Genomic DNA, 17,303 nt, shown 5'->3' on the forward strand with positions numbered 1-17,303 from the left:
CAGGATTTTAATTTCTTCCTTATTCATTTTTGGCAGATTGTGTTTCCAGGACTTTATCAATTTTCTCTAGATTTTCTAGTTTTGTGTGCATAAAGGATCTTTTGTACTTCTGTGGGATTGATTGTAATGCTACCTTTCTCATTTCTGATTATGCTTATTTGGCCTCTTTTTTTTTCTTTGTTAATCTAGCTAGTGGTCTATTGATCTTGTTTATCCTTTCAAAAAACCAACTTTTGGTTTTGTTGATTTTTTGGTATAAATTTTTGGGCCTCAATTTTGTTCAGTTTCATTCTGATTTTAGTTATTTCTTTTCTTCTACTAGCTTTGGAGTTAGTTTGTTCTTGTTTTTCTAGTTTCTCTTGTTGTGATGTTAGACTGTTAATCTGATGTTTTTTCTTTTGAGGTGGGTGTTTAGTGCTACAAAATTTCCTCTTAACATGGCTTTCGCTGCATTCCAGAGATGTTGGTATACTGTATCTCTATTTTCATTTGTTTCAAGGAATATTTTGCTTTCTTTTTAATTTTGTTGTTTACCCAAAAGTCATTCAGGAGCAACTTGTTTAGTTTCCATGTAATTGTGTGGTTTTTGAGAGATCTTCTTGGTGTTGATTTCTATTTTTATTACACTGTAGTCCAAGAGAATGGCTGATACGATTTCAATTGTTTTGAAATTATTGAGACTTGCTTCATGTCAGAGCATATGGTCCATCTTACAGTATGTCCTATGTGCAAATGAGAAGAATGTATGTTCTGTGGTTGATGGGTGGAGTATTCTATAGATATCTATTAGGTCCAAGTGGTGAAGTTTTGAGCTTAAGTCTAGAATTTCTTTGTGCGTTTTCTCCCTTGATGATCTATCTAATGCTGTCAGAGGGTTGTTGAAGTCCTGCACTATTATTGTCTGGCTGTCTGTGTCTTTTTTAGGTCTGGAAGTACTTGTTTTATAACTCTGTCCCACTCCATTCTGCTGTTGAGCCTATCCATTAGAGTTTTTAAAATTTTAGTTACATACTTTTACTTCTAGAATTTTCATTTTGTTTAAATATTTTTATTTCTTTACTATGATTTTATTTCTGAGACTTAAATGTATTTTTTCATTTGTTTCAAGTGTGTTTGTCATTTTTGTTGAAGCATTTTTGTGATGGCTTGTCAGATACTTCTCGCATCTCCAATATCTCAATATTATTATCAATTTATTTATTTTTCATTATTTTGGGGATCTTCCTGGTTCTTTGTTGATGAGTCATTTTGGAATGAACCCAGACACATTGGATATTGTGTTATGAGACTATGGATCATATTTACCCCTTCTATTTTTGCCATCTTTTTCTCACATCAATTCATCAGGTAAATGAGGGAACACCACCTTGTATCTGTGGATAGGGGTGGAATCCATGATTCCCACCTCTGTATTAATTGAAAACCAAAGGGTACAGTTTCCTTATTACTGCCTGGTGTTGGTGAGAATCCTGAATCTCCATGCCTTTCTGGCCAGCAGAAACAGGAATGTCTTATTACTTCTTCCCTCATGACTTTTGCTGACACCACAGTCAGGGTAGTTTCATTACAAACAGGCAGTTGTCAAAGTCCCGACTCTCCACTACCTCTCCTCTTACATAATGCCAATGGTAACGGACCCTTCATAACTTTTGTATGAGAGTAGAAATCCAAGTTTCCCATGTAGTCTTTACTGACAGCATGAGGGGGTCTGAGTTACTGTTCGATGGAAGTAAATTTGCCTATTCCTGACTTATTATTGCTCTCTGCTACCAGCCTGATGGATAGGTTGTGTTGTCTTGTTACTGCTTGGAAAGAGTTGAAGTCTAGGATATCCATTGGCTTTGATATAGGGTGGGTGGAGATGAAAGTCAAATGTTTTGTGTGGTCTTTGTCTAGAATAGAGTAGCCATTGTTTAAAAGTTTTCTGTCTTCTTAAGTTGCCCCTTTACTCATTCTATGGCTTGAGAAAACAGAATTTTGATGTGACTTTTTTGACTGTGATTATTGGTCTTATTAGGTTGCTGGCTTCTTCACCAGCAATCCAAGACATATGAAACAAAAAGGTAATCTAGGGAAACTGATACCACACCATTCCTTGGGACTTGAGTTCCCAGGATTTGAGAGGTTTTTTCTGTTTTTTTGTCAAGGTTTGTTTTATATATAATATCCAAGCTTTTTCGTTTTACTTTCTAGGAGGAATAGGATAAATTATATCTGTTTCATCTTTGCAGAAGGCTTGTTTGACTTTTTAATGTTATATCGACATTGAAATTATGGAATAAATCTTACTTGGTCATGATGCATTGTTAACTCTGTATGTACTTGGATTTGATTTTATAATACTTCATATAGAGAATTGACTTGTAACTTTTTTATGTGATAGCTTTGTCAGTTTGTGGGATCAAGTTTATGCTGGTTTCATAAAATAAGTTGAATTCTCCTCTCTTCTCTGGAAAAGTTTGTGTCAGAATGGTATTTTTCTTTATTTACTTTTGATAAAAGTTATTGGTGAAGCTCTCTGAATTGGGAATTTTCTTAGGATTCAATTTTAAAATACATATAGAACAATTTCCATTTTCTATTTATTGCTTACTAGTTTTGTAGGTTGTATTTTTTATACTTCTTCAATTTATTTTGTATCTTTGAATTTATTTGCATAAACTTCTTCATAATTTTCCCTTATAATATCTATATCATCTCAGTTTTTTATTCTTTTATTGGTGATGTATGTTTTATCTCTTTTTGTTCTTGATTGGTCTATTTTTTATATTGTTTCCTCAAAGAACCAACTTTTGACTGCTTAGATTTTCTATATTTCAAATTTATGTTCAATTTTATCATTTTTTCTTTTATCTTATTATTTCTGTTATTTCATTTTACTAGAGTTTAGTTAATTTTATTTTCTTGAAGTGTGTATTCTGTAAATGATTTTAGCCTATTATTTTAATATTTGTATTTAAAATTACAAATATCATTGTAAGCACAGCTTTAAAAGTATCCCACAATTCTTAACATGCTTTATTTTTATTATTATTCAATAATTACTATTAAATTATTTTTAAATTATTTAAACTTAATACTTTTCACCTTCTAATTTACAACAAGGTATCTTCTTTGATCCTGGGTTATTTTGAAATTCAACATTTATTTTCCAAGCAGTTGGGATATCTATATGTCTTTTGGATTTCTGGCTTAATTCCATTGTGGTCAGAAAGCAAGTCTTAAATGGTTCTATTTTTTCCCTCAAATGTGTTGACACTAGTTTTCTAGTTTAGCACAATGTAAATTTTTATAATATTTTAGGTTCATGAAAAAATATATACTGTTTCATCATAGAGTACAGTTTCCTATATATGCCAATTGGCTGATATTTATTCATATGTATAATATCTTTACTTTTTAAATTTGTTCTAACAATTATTTTAAAATATATGTAAAAGTTTCCTACTCTGATTATGGATCAGTCTATTTTCTCTTTCATTTTTGTTACTTTTTCCTACATGTTTTAAGCTATATTTTTCAATTCATACAAATAGTATTTTAATTTTCATTTCGTTGGCTCTATCATCAATACAAAATGCTCTTTGTTATCTCAAGTCATACTTTTTGCTTTATCGTCTAATTTGTTTAATTTACTATATCTACTTGACAAATACTTAGATGAGTATTTGTATGACAAATATTTTCCCATTCTTCTAACTTTTTGCCTTTTGTATCCTTTTATTTAAAATATGTCTCCTCTAAGTTACACAGTGTTTTAACTTTTTGTCTATACTGACCATCTTTGTCTTTTTTGCCCCCTGTAGAATATTTCATCTATTTACATTTGATGTAATATAATTAAGTGGGTTTAAGTCTATCATTTTACTATTTTTATATATGTTTTGGTTTTATGTTCTCGTTTTCTTCTATTTTGCCTTTTATCTAATCAAACTTTAATAAAAATGTTCTTCTCTCTGTTTGTTAGTTAAAAATTCTTTCCATTTTAGTTGTTATCCCAGAGATCACAACATACAATTTTAACTTAATAGATTACAAAATATGGTAATAGCTTTACCACTTCCCAGAAAACTCTATCTTTTGGACTCTTTAATTATTTTTAATTTATCTGATTCCTTTCATTTATTGTCTTGTATTTTAATTCTATATACACTTTAGTCACCATAAGGCTTATTATTATTTAGTACAATAGGGAATTATTTAAATTTATGCACATATTTATTTGTTTAGTAATTTTCATTTCTTTATTTTTTTGCTTCTCTCTGGCATCATTTAACTTCTGCCTGAAGTATTCTCTTCAGTATTTATTTTAGTGAAATTCTTCTGTTGACAAATAGTTTTGCTTGGCCAGAAACATCTTTATTTTGCCTTCATTTTTAAGAGATATTTTATAATCCATCAAATTGAATTTGAAATGTGACAGTTGTTTTTCTTCAGCAAATTAAAATGCATTTTATTGTTTTCTAGCTTTTATCACTTCTGTTGAGAAGTCAACTATCAGTTTTATTGTTGCTTTATTGAAAGTGATGTTTTCTTTTCTTTGGCTGCTTTTAAAATATTCTCTTTGTCTGTGGCAAATTATGGCCCATGGATTAAATCTGGCCCAATGCGTGTATTTGTAAGCTTTTATTGGAACACAACCATGGCTATTTGATTACATGTTATCCATGGCTGCTTACAGCAGATTAGTTGTGACAGAGATAATATGACCCTCAAAATCTAAACTATTAGGTTGGTGCAAAAGTAATTGCAGTTTTTGTCATCACGTTTAATGGCGAAAACCACAATTAAAAAGAGTATTTTCTATCTGGCTCTTTACAGAACAAGTTAGTTCATTCCAATCTATAGTTTTCAGCAATTTGAGTTATTATATGCCCAGCTTTGCTTATTTTTTTCATTTAAAAAATCCTGTGTGAGGTTTATAAAGCTTCTTGAACCTTTAACTTGGTATGTTTCATAAGTTTGGGGAAAGTTTCAAAGAGTGGTCGTTACCATTCTTCCTCTTGACTCCTTTTAAGATGTCAATTGTCAAATCTTCAGCATCTCACGTGCTATTTATACTCATTTCTCTATTTTCAATTCTTCTATTCATTCAGAGTAAACATTTTATTATTATTTTATTTTGCTGTGCTGAAAGATTTTTTTGTTTTGTTTTGTTTTGTTTTTTTGAGACAGAGTTTTGCTCTTGTTGCCCAGGCTGGAATGCAATGGTCCGATCTTGGCTCACTACAACCTCCACCTCCCGAGTTCAAGCGATTCTCTTGCCTCCGCCTCCCAAGTAGCTGGGATTACAGGCACCCGCCACCATGCCCAGCTAATTTTTATATTTTTTAGTAGAGACAGGGTCTTGCCATGTTGGCCAGGCTGGCCTTGAACTCCTGATCTCAGGTGATCCACCCACCTTAGCCTCCCAAAGTGCTGGGGATTACAGGTATGAGTCACCGTGCCTGGCCACTGAAAGATTTTTATACCTTCCTATTTTATTCTTAGTATCAATGATATTTTTCTGTTCTAAAATTTCCATTTAATTCTTTGTAAATTCTATTTTTCAAGTGAAGTTCTCCATTTTGTTTTATATTTTATTAAGCCTATTAATTGAAGTTATTTTAAAGTCAATGTCTTGATCCTCTAAGGATTTGTTTCCATTGTCTACTTTTTTCTCATTGTTCCTGATATGGTCCTGCTCATGGGAAGCCTGATGACTACTGATAGATGTCGGATTTTGCAAGTGAAAAGTTGAGGTTATCTAAAGTACTGTTTGATATTATTTTCTTCCAGAAAGGATTTATTCTGCTTCTGATAGGCAGTTAAAGTGGGGATAGAGTGCCTAATCTAGTTTGGGATTGAATTTGTTTGAAATGGGATTTCAGTCTTTGTTATAACTTGTCTTAGTCTTGCTCACTTTCACTCCTAAGATATATCCCTTTTGGGGTACTAATTTGAAGTCCAGATCTTCATGATACTGCTGTCTTCTTGGTTGCTCCTGAACCCTAATTTTTGTTTCTCCAGCTCTGTGAAACTGTAGAAAATCTGCTCAGCTTTCCAGCTCATTAGCCACTGTTTTCTGCTCTGCTTCCTAGGGTCTCAGCCCCATGCTCTTACTGTTGGAAAATGCCTTGAGGGAAAATGGCACAGATCTTCTATCTCTTTGCTTTCCTTCTGTCTGTGATGCCGAGTCCTCATGTCGAATTGCCTTGCCAGGTCTATAATACCTTGAACACATCTAAAAATATATATATTTGTACAAAATGTCTAGTTCTTAACTGGAGAGTTGATCTGCAATAAGGTAACCCATGTGCAAGAGAAGTAGAAATCCTTTACCTACATAAAACTTTTCTTTAGCATTTATGTGAAGAGACTTTGATGATTCTTACTCTGAATAAATTCTCAAATTTTTATTTCCAGAATCCAGGGCAAGTGTTTGTTTCTGATCAGAATACCTTCGAAATTATCAATGGACCTTTTCTGTCTCCTATGATACTTTCAGGTATTTCTTCCATGGATTTCATATATGGCTCTTTATATTAAGTCGTGAAGGAGCTCATTACATTGCTGGGCAGGCCAGATTATTAGAAAATAACATTTGATAAATAACCAGAACATATTGGATGAGCAGATGATATGTATTCTAGAATTTACTTAATCAAATAAAAGTATATCCCCTTTCAAATAATAACTCGGAGGGCTAAATTCTTATTCCAGCACTAATGGCCAAAGCTTGAAACAGTTTGGAGTATTTGGAGTCACCCTTAGAATGCATTCTTCCAAATGTGCTTAGTGGTGCAAATCTTTTTCCCTGGAGGTTGGAATTAACTTGTAGAAATAGCCGACAGCCATTCAAGGCATAGTCTAGCTAATAACATGGTGACCAAATTTTGTAAATCTTGGAAGTACAGTCTGCTAAGAGAGATGTAAAATTTGTTTCTATTTTTTAGGGTCTAATTCATCAACTTATTTTTAAACAAAATTTTACTTAATGCCTACTGTGTACCAAACACTCTGTTAGGTGCCAGGGAGAACAGTGAACAATACAAGTAATTAAATAATTGATTATTAATTCAAACAGTGAATATTCAACATGTAAGGTGGTTACACATACATAATATGGACATACACACATATTGTGCATTTGTGCAGTCCCATACATACATGTATGCGTACATACATACATTCCATATATGTCATATGTTCTCATGTATTTTTCATATTGATTTGTCATATACACCCCATTTATTAGACAATCAAAATTCCAAGATATTTTTGTATCTCTTAACAATGCCTAGTCTGTTATTTTGCATATATTGAGAACTTGGTTAGTATTGACTGACTGATTAGTATTGATTGATTATCCATAAGTCTGTATTTTTCAATAATAAACTCAAAATTGCCCTAAGCGTAGAAGTTGTTTGATTATAATATTTCTTACTGACAGTTACTTTCTTTTCATAATCTATGAGCAAAATATTTACTTGAAGTTATAACGCCTTTATGGAAATTTTGACAAAACTCTGGTAGCTGGAGGCCAGGCATCATCAGGGAAAAGAGGCAGCTTATGATTCATAAGAAACTGCATGAATCAAAATATATGAGAATATTTAATACAATGAGTGCTGATCGGCTCTGACCCTATGGAGTTCAGTTCCATTATAGCTGCTGATCTTAAGGAAAGGGTGGATTAAAATGCCCACATACTTGGCATGTGAGCCATCATGTACATTTATATTTTAACATCCTTATGTTTCTTTTTTGGCAATTGAATATGTTTTTAAAAACACATTTTGCTTTTCCTAGCACTTTATTCTTAAATTAGAAACAAAATAATAAAATAGAAATCTAAAATGATACTCCAGAAACAGTGAATGCTTAGAGTTAGATTGTAATGAAGTATGTGCATCAGTTGGAAGCAATATTAAAAATACTGCAATTTGCTTTCTTATTCAGTTCTACGTTTACTGTTCTTTTTTTTTAATTTTTATTTATTTATTTATTTATTATTATTATTATACTTTAAGTTCTAGGGAACATGTGCATAACGTGCAGGTTTGTTACATATGTATACTTGTGCCATGTTGGTGTGCTGCACCCATCAGCTCGTCAGCACCCATCAACTTGTCATTTACATCAGGTATAACTCCCAATGCCATCCCTCCCCCCTCCCCCCTCCCCATGATAGGCCCGGGTGCATGATGTTCCCCTTCCCAAGTCCAAGTGATCTCATTGTTCAGTTCCCACCTATGAGTGAGAACATGCGGTGTTTGGTTTTCTGTTCTTGTGATAGTTTGCTAAGAATGATGGTTTCCAGCTGCATCCATGTCCCTACAAAGGACACAAACTCATCCTTTTTTATGGCCGCATAGTATTCCATGGTGTATATGTGCCACATTTTCTTAATCCAGTCTGCCACTGATGGACATTTGGGTTGATTCCAAGTCTTTGCTATTGTGAATAGTGCCGCAATAAACATACGTGTGCATGTGTCTTTATAGCAGCATGATTTATAATCCTTTGGGTATATCCCCAGTAATGGGATGGCTGGGTCATATGGTACATCTAGTTCTAGATCTTTGAGGAATCGCCATACTGTTTTCCATAATGGTTGAACTAGTTTACAATCCCACCAACAGTGTAAAAGTGTTCCTATTTCTCCACAGCAATGTCACAACTTAGTTGACATTTAATATTGAGGTGTGAAGGTGTATTTCAGAAACAGTTTCTGTGACTATACACTAGCCTGCTTCATGTGCCACCGCATTTATGGAATGAGCCTGACCCCCTAATAATTCCTTTAAATAATAAACAATTTCTCTTTCTTCTAAACAATGAAGAATAGAAGAAAAATTTTCAAATGCTGATGTAACTTCCCAAAACAATTTTGCTTCAATTTTGGCAAATTTGGCAAGTCTCTCTATGCTCTGAATACAATTGGGATAAAGTTGTTTTCTATCAAAACGTAATAAGGCAGACAAAATCTTTTCGTAAGAGCCATTTGACACTTGATTTTTCAGAATGAATGTTTGAAGCAGAATGAAATGTCATGTCAAGAGTATATTATTAGAAAAATAGCAAATTGGTTGCAAATGAGGAGAAAAACTTCAAGGAACAGAAAATTAAAGATGATTTGGGAATAATGGGAAAAGATGTTTCAGATATTTTGGGGGGAAAGAGATGAATCAGTCAGTCTATAAAGTTCTATCTTGCTCAAATAGAGTATGATGTATCTGTCAGGATAGGTTCAGTTTGCTGCAGTAACAAATGACCCCCCCCATCTCAGTGGATTATGACTATAAATCTTTATTTCTGACTTGCACTTCATGTACATTGTGATTCAGATGTGACTGCTTGTTTCACCCTGGGTTCCAAAATAATGGAAATTCTTTACACATTACTAGTCTTCACGGAAGAAGGAAAAGAAATCACAGGGAAGCAGGTGCTGACTGCTAAAGTCACTACCTAGAAGTAATGCCTATAATTTCTAGCACATTTTATTATCCATTGCACATAAGATAGTCTTGCCACAGTTGAATGGGTGGGGTGTTATAATCCTCCTTTATGGAGAGGTAGTAAATATTCATAAACAATGATACTGTACCATGGTGCCAGATGATGATGGAAAAAAGCATTGTTGTATTTAGAAATGTTGTAAGCATAAATGCCTAGGGGAGGCCAAGGAAACCGAGAATAAGAGAAGTTGGCTGGATGCTAGGATGGGAGACAAATAGAAAAAAAGAATACTACTAGTAGCTTAAGGGCAAATTGTGGCAGGCTCTGAATGTGTGCCCAAGAGGTTTACACAGTAATGATATTCTGTAGAAACAAGTTTGTTTTAGGTTAGGTTTCTGTAAAAGAAGAGCCTGGGGGGCTGCAAGTAATTTATTTGAGAGGTGATCTGGGGGAACAGGGGTGAGGGAAAGGGCAACTGAAACAAAAAAGGAGTAGCTATTGACAGGTAAATTATTGAGCTGGTTACTGCTGTGGGCATCCCTAGCTTAACCCATTGGGAGTGAAGTGAGGAGCAATGTTATTCTAGGTCATCCAAGAAGGAGACATCAAGATTATGTTAAACATGAAATAATTTTATTAGAGGAAATGTCTTTGGGATAAAATGAAGAGCACGCAGCATCCCAGGCTGTCCCACAGCCCAAAGAAATTCCCATAAGGCATTTGGGAAATCCTAGACTTAAAGTAATTTATCAAAGGAATCCCATGACTTCCAGGAATCGCCATGCACTACTCAGTAATTAAATAGGAGCAGCCTGTGGAAGAAAGGACTTCATCATGAACATAGAGATGGATTTTAGAGCACAGCATCTGGGGCTCTCAGTCCATGATGCACCCTGTAATTGAAGGTCTGCATGGTACATTCCCATGGCTACTGCAGGAACCAGTAAAATTTACCTTAGAATTGTCCCTTCCAAGGAAGAGAGGCTGAAGCATTTATCCACTAATTTACTTTCTCTGTTGTTTAAGAATTGTTCCTAGGGGTGTAATCCCTATTTTTCCATGTGCATGGGATGAACCAATTCCTTCATCTTAAGAGAGAGTCCTGAGAATGGAAAGTAGAGACATGTGACAGGTGCCTATGGTGTAGTGCTATCAGCATTCACAGGCTCCAACTATCACATCCGTGCCTGGAATCCAGAGTGAGCAGACAGTTGTGATACAGGGCCGGCAAAAGCAGCAGCTGCTATACGGCTTATGGCAGGTTTGTTAGTAAAGAAACAATATAAGGTATACTTTGGAATGATTTGTTGGCTGGGCGTGGTGGCTCACGCCTGTAATCCCAACACTTTGGGAGGCTGAGGCAGGTGGATCAACTGATGTCAGGAGTTCCAGACCAGCCTGGCCAATATGATGAAACCCTATCTCTACTAAATTAGCTGGGCGTGGTGGAGGGCGCCTGTAATCCCAGCTACTCAGGAGACTGAGGCAGCAGAATTGCTTGAACCTGGAAAGGCAGAGGTTGCAGTGAGCCGAGACTGTGCCACTGCACTCCATCCTGGGCAACAAGAGTGAAACTCTGTCTCAAAAACAAAAAGGCAAAATGATTTGTCTAGCTGCAGGATATGGAAAAACAGACAGAGCGGGGTCAGGAAGATCATAGTCATTGTCCAGGTGATACGTCTAGTATTATTGTATGACTATGCAGTTGGATAGAAAAGGCTTGAATTCTGATTTTGGAACAAGTTACTTAAAATTTTTAAGACTTAATTTCCTTGTCTGTAAAATGGGGATAAAATAGTGCCCACCTGATACATTTATATTCTATGGCAAGTTATATAATTTTCTAGATTTTCTTTTGCACCTCTGTACATGGGGATATGAATGCTCACCCAATAGCAATGCTGTCAGAATTAAATGAGATTATAGTATGTGAGATGCAATTTGTTGTCTAACAAATCTCAATTCTCCAGTTTTGCCTTTCTAACAGAATGATATTTGGGAGTGTGGGAAAGGCAGCAATTTTCTCAGTTAGGATACCTCATATTTATGCTTCTTTGCATGTAGGAGTAGGCATTGAAAGATGTTACAGACAGAGAATTGTAAGTGAATGACTAATGGATGGAACTTCTGGGAAAGCTATTGGTTTGCTGATATATGACAGAGATTCAGGAACAGAGTCAGTTGGAACATGCGTTTTTCTTTTCCCTTTCGTTTTTCCCTGTGCTTCAAAGGCCAATGTGATGTCTGGATCCCTTCTGACTGAGTAGAAAAGTTCAAGATGGTGGTAAAGGAAGAACCTGGATCCTTGATGACCTAATTGACTACCTATATTGATTTGATTTGTACTTCCAATTTTTTTTTACATGTGAATGAAGATTAAACTCCTATTTGGTTCAAACTACTATAGTTGGGTTTGTTACATGTAGCTGAACATGATCCTGACTAAAAATAAAATAGGACAAGTTCTTTAAAAAGTGTCTAGTATATGGTATATATAAATAACTGCTATTATTAGAATTATGATTGTTTTCAATAGTAAAAGATAATGACGGTTCAAATTCAGAGGTCCAGAAAGATTGGAGAGTAAGAGATGCTTATAAATCATATATGCAAGTAGGATCCAAAACACTTGTCAACTAACTGATGGTCATAGGGAAGAGGGAGGAGCCAAGTGACCTGAAGACTCCAAAATTGGAAGTCTGAAGACTCAATAATGACATTAGTAATAGTTAACATTTTAAAAATGTGCTCACTGTGTACCAGCCGAGTTCTAAGCATTTGACCAGTGTTCATTATTGAACAGTAGTGCTACTAACAGTCCCAGGAAAGGTGTAGCAGTGCTGTGATGAGAAAATGATGAATTCACTCTAGGATGTAGAGACTCTAACAGGACAGTCACATTTCCAGGGCAGAAGGAAATGTATGCTTGCTCCTTGGAAGATGAATTGGGGTATTGAATATTTGGGTTTGGCATGACCTACTTATGGTGAGAATTAAAGGAGTAGGATGGGTGAGTGCTCCAGTGAGAAGGCTGGAGAGACAGAAAAAAAAAAAAAAGTGCAGAAGAGAACTTGTATAGCTGAAGTGTACCAAAGAAGATGCTCTGAGTTGTCTTGTTGCCATATATATTGGCCTTTGAGGCCAGGATCCATGTTATCCTTCATGTAACACCAACTATCACAAATGATCGGGAGATCAGGTATTCTACGGAAAATCAAAATGTTAGAAATCTTCTCTCATGTCAACTCTTATTAACAAATGTTACATATAGTTAGCCTAGCTTCATCCTTGTTTAAATATAATTGTTCTCAAAGTATGTCTGGGTAGTCCTTCTGGATCTTTGTAATATAGTCCAAGTGGCCATATGCCAAACTTTGAAAGATTGTGGAGATTACTTGTCTCTCTATCATCTATCTATCTATCTATCTATCTATCTATCTCTCTCTCTCTCTCTCTCTCTCTCTCTCTCCAAGTTGACCTGAGTGAGACAGTAAGACAAACCCCTCCTCTTCCTCCTCCTCCAACTTGAAGATGATGAGGTTGAAGACCTTTATGATGACCCACTTCCACTTAGTGAATAGTAAATAGATTTTCTCTTCCTTATGATTTTCTTAATACCATTTTCTTTTCTCTAGCTTATTTTATTACAAAAATACAGCATACAATGCATATAACATACAAAATATGTGTGAATCTGTTGTTTACGTTGTCATTAAGATTTCTGGTCAACTGTAGGCTATCAGTAGCTACATTTCGGGGCAGTTAAGTTATACTTGGATTTTCAACTGTGTGGGAGATTGGTGCCCCAACCCCTGAGTTGTTCAAGAGTCAATTTGTGTGTGTGTTTCTGTGTGTATGTGTATAAAATCCATTTTTGTCATGATTTACTTCTTAGTACAACATGGCGATTTGAGAAGGGATTCCAGTTAATGGGGAATATCCTGGTTAATTGAATTTTTGTTAATTTCAGATTGTTTTTTCTTTACTGTGTTCCTATAAATTTGAGTGTAGTATAATACACCACATAGAAGACTGTGCTATGTTTGCTACGTTAATACCTGCATCTGTTAAATTTTATAAAAAATAAGTAAAAGCCATTTCATTATATCTTATTCTATATAATTTGTTAATGTAATTAGAAACAGATTGTGTTTGTGATGGGATGTTTAAGCCAATTAAAGAAAAACATTTTCAAATAGTAGAACTACCTAAAGTCCTGATGGAGACAAGAACTGTATGTCAGTGTTATAAAGTAATTATTCTGGCATCTGCAGCTGGCGATGGGCTAGTTGCTAACTGCAGGTGGAGATCCCTCATCAGCAAGTGTTAATAATGAGTTGGAAGTGCAAGGGGAAGAAAGAATTCATTTTCACTCTTTCTGCCTCTTTGAATAAAATGATTCACAATCCGTACAGCTCCTGTGAGTTTCACTAGCAGCATTTTTAAAAAATAAAATCACTAAATCTTAGCAATGCAAACCATTTAAGGGTCATAGCAAAACCCAAAATACCTTATGGGGAATCTCTCTTATTTCTCATCTTGCCTACATGGCTTAGAGACTTCTGAAGGGAGTTAACTCACAATCTCCATAGGTAGCCCATTCCATTTTATTATTTGAAATTTCTTATTTAGGGCTAAAATCTGTCTCTGTAAATTAATAGTAGTAATAATAAGAGCAATAACTACTGAAGCCTGCATTTGCTGAGTGCAATATTTAGTTGCAGATAACAGGATGAACTGTAGCTACTTTTAGCAAAAAGATATTTTGAAACAGAGAATTAGACACTGACAAAATTCGAAAAGCTAGTGGAACAGCCTATAGATAAGGCTTTGAGAAGTATCTTCTCAAACATTACCAAACAACTGGCAGTAACAGGGGAGTAAGAAGAAACTGTAGTCATTCCAGGACCCTACTGTTTCCCACTTGCCCAATACCAAAACAAAGAAAAACAACAGAAAACAAAGCAACACCTGAACCCACTCTCTCTCTAAATCTATTTAGCTCTAGTTTCTTCTACTATTCTACATATGTCATAGTCTCCAAGTTTCTTTTCTTTCTTGTTGTTGTTTTTGTTGTATTGTTTTTAACTCCTTTGTGGTCAGGTGAGTAATGCTGTTTTACCTTTGTGATGGGCAGAACCAAATACAGTCATGTGACGCATAAAGATGTTTTGGTTAACAGTGAATGTACCACGTACATGATGGTGATCTCGTAAGATTATAATGGAACTGAAAAAATTCCTATTGTCTAGTGATGGCATAGCCATTTTAAAGTTGTAGCACAATGCATCACCTTTTCTATGTTTAGATACACAAATACTCACCATTGTGTTATAATTGCCTACAGTACTCAGTACGGAAACATGCTGTGCAAGTTTATAGTCTAGAAGCAATAGGCTATATTATATAGCATAGTTGTGGAGTAATGATACAGTGATAGAGTCAGGAAGCAGAGAAATTCTAGGCAGAAAAAGGTGGGTCCCTGGCGAGGCCTCCACTCTCAAACCAAAAAGCCAGAGACCACAGCCCAAAGTAAGAAGGTATATTCCTGTTTTCCCACTTGAATGTTGCCTTTTCCAAAACCACCCATGGCCTGCCCCACTCCCCATTCTGTGCCTATAAAAACCCCATACTTGGCAGTCAGAGAGAAGAAGCAGCTGGACATCAAAGACTATGGCTGAACATTGGAGAGAACCAGCTTGACTTTAGAGGGACAACTTGACAGTGTAACTTTGGAGAAGAACCTGCCAGTGACAGCCGGACTTCAGGGGAAGACTACCTTTCCAACCCATTCCCTTTTCTGCTCCCCTTCCCACTGACAGCCACCTTCATTGGCAATAAAATCCCCCACATTTACCGTCCTTCAATTTGTTCATGTAAGCTCATTTCTCATGGATGCCGGACAAGAGCTTAGATGCCATGAGTGCAGATACAAGAGGCGGTCACACTTGCCCTTTGCCCTCACTGGCAGAAGGCTCACTGAGCTGTTAACACTTAAGCCATCTGTGGATGGCAGAGCCAAAAAGTCACTGTGATACTCCCTCTGGGACTTCAGGGGTCACGGGTATTCCCCATAGATGTTGCCACAGGGCCTGCCCAGAGTTTGCACCTGCCAGTAGCCAAAAGCACTCACCCTGGCTCCTGCACCTGCGAATGTGCCTGCTTGCCCTGAAAGGGGTTAAAAGATGCAGGCTGGGTAAGTAAGGCACACCTGTCATGAGTCCCACGAAGGGGTCAGGGAAATACCTTGCTTCAGTAGGCAACTCTAAGTTTGTCTAAGTGCATTCTATGATGTTCTCACAATGAATGAATCACTTAAAGGCACATTTCTCAGAAGGCATTCTTATTATTAAGTGACCTATGACTATAGAGGAACATCTGATGCAGCATGTTGGAGAACTAATATTTTTTGATGCCATATACAGATTATTCAATTTCCTGCCAAATTTTGACTCTCAAAAAATGCATCAGAGTTAGCTTTGCAGGAAGACACACAGGAGGCTAGGATAGATGAAAATAAAGGTAATCCTTGATGAAAATAAAGGTAATCCTTGTTCTTTTTGCAATTCCTGTAAGGATTTCATCCTACTCTGATAGCATTAATTAGTTACGTTTTACAACATTATGTTTAGTAAGTGGTGTTATATCAGTTTGATGAAAGAACAAAGGATCAGCAAGATTAACTGGATTCTCAGAGATTACATACTCACTGGAAAAAGTGAGAATTAAAACTGAGAGCCTTTCTCTCACAACCATTCTGCTTCTTTTAAGGAAAGAAGAGAACTACCAGTTTTTTCACATTAGAGAAAATGAAGATAAGGACACTTTTGCATGCATTAGTAGTATACTTAATATATTTGACAACCAGAACAGGTAATTTTTAACATTCCCTCTCCTTTCTATGAGAAAGTTATTGTGAGTAGTAACCTTAAGTAAAACAAGTAATGATAATGACAAAAAGGAAATGCAGACAGTGAAATATTTGTGTAATTGAACTTGTACAATAATGCTGATAAAAATATGTTAAATGAACAACAACAAAAAAAGGTTAAAAATTCATACATTTTAGTTACATTAGAATATGTTTTTTAAAAGGAGGAAACATTATACCTCATATTAGTATCTCATACCTGAGAATAATAACACAATTTAGGCTTTTAAAATTTCTTCAGATTTGTCTGTGACCTTATCAAAATCGATCTTTGCATATTCATGTTCAATAGACAGTATAGCCACATATATCAATCTATCTTCACTCAGGATTCATCAAAGCACATTTTAAAATTCTAAATGATTTTTACACATAAAATATAGGCACATCAATGGGAAAAGTCTTCAACATAAGGATACATTTGTCAGAGATTCATAAAAAGTCTACAATAAATTTCAGATTAAGAAACTAAAACTTCAAGTGGTCCCAAAGAATAAGAGAGCAAAAGCAATTCAAGAACATTGTACTTTCAATGTCTATTTAAAAGCATACTGTTTAAAAGCAAAAGTGTAGAGTTTCACAGGGATTATTGACAAAAACTGTGCCCAAAGCACCTCAGGCTATTCCAAAGCATTATGAATGTTTTTGTAAAACAAATGCGTGCACCCGAGTCCATGTACATCAGGGACTAACATAACTGGAAGTTCTCCAGCTCTCTCAATGTTGATTCTTCCCTTATTTCTTAATGAAAATTTATCTACCTGAAACACTGGATTTGCTAGCTCCTCTTCCTGCTGATGTGATCATGCAGCTAAGTCTTTTTTGTTTTGTTTTTTTTTGTTTTTTTAAAGACAGAAGCAAAAGTGTATGCACTATGGTGCTTGTGGGAAGGTTCTTTCCTAAGGCGGGTGGATCACGAGGTCAGGAGTTC

This window comes from Mandrillus leucophaeus, unplaced genomic scaffold, assembly GCF_000951045.1.
Source record: "Mandrillus leucophaeus isolate KB7577 unplaced genomic scaffold, Mleu.le_1.0 Scaffold807, whole genome shotgun sequence".
NCBI classification, from domain to species: Eukaryota; Metazoa; Chordata; class Mammalia; order Primates; family Cercopithecidae; genus Mandrillus; species Mandrillus leucophaeus.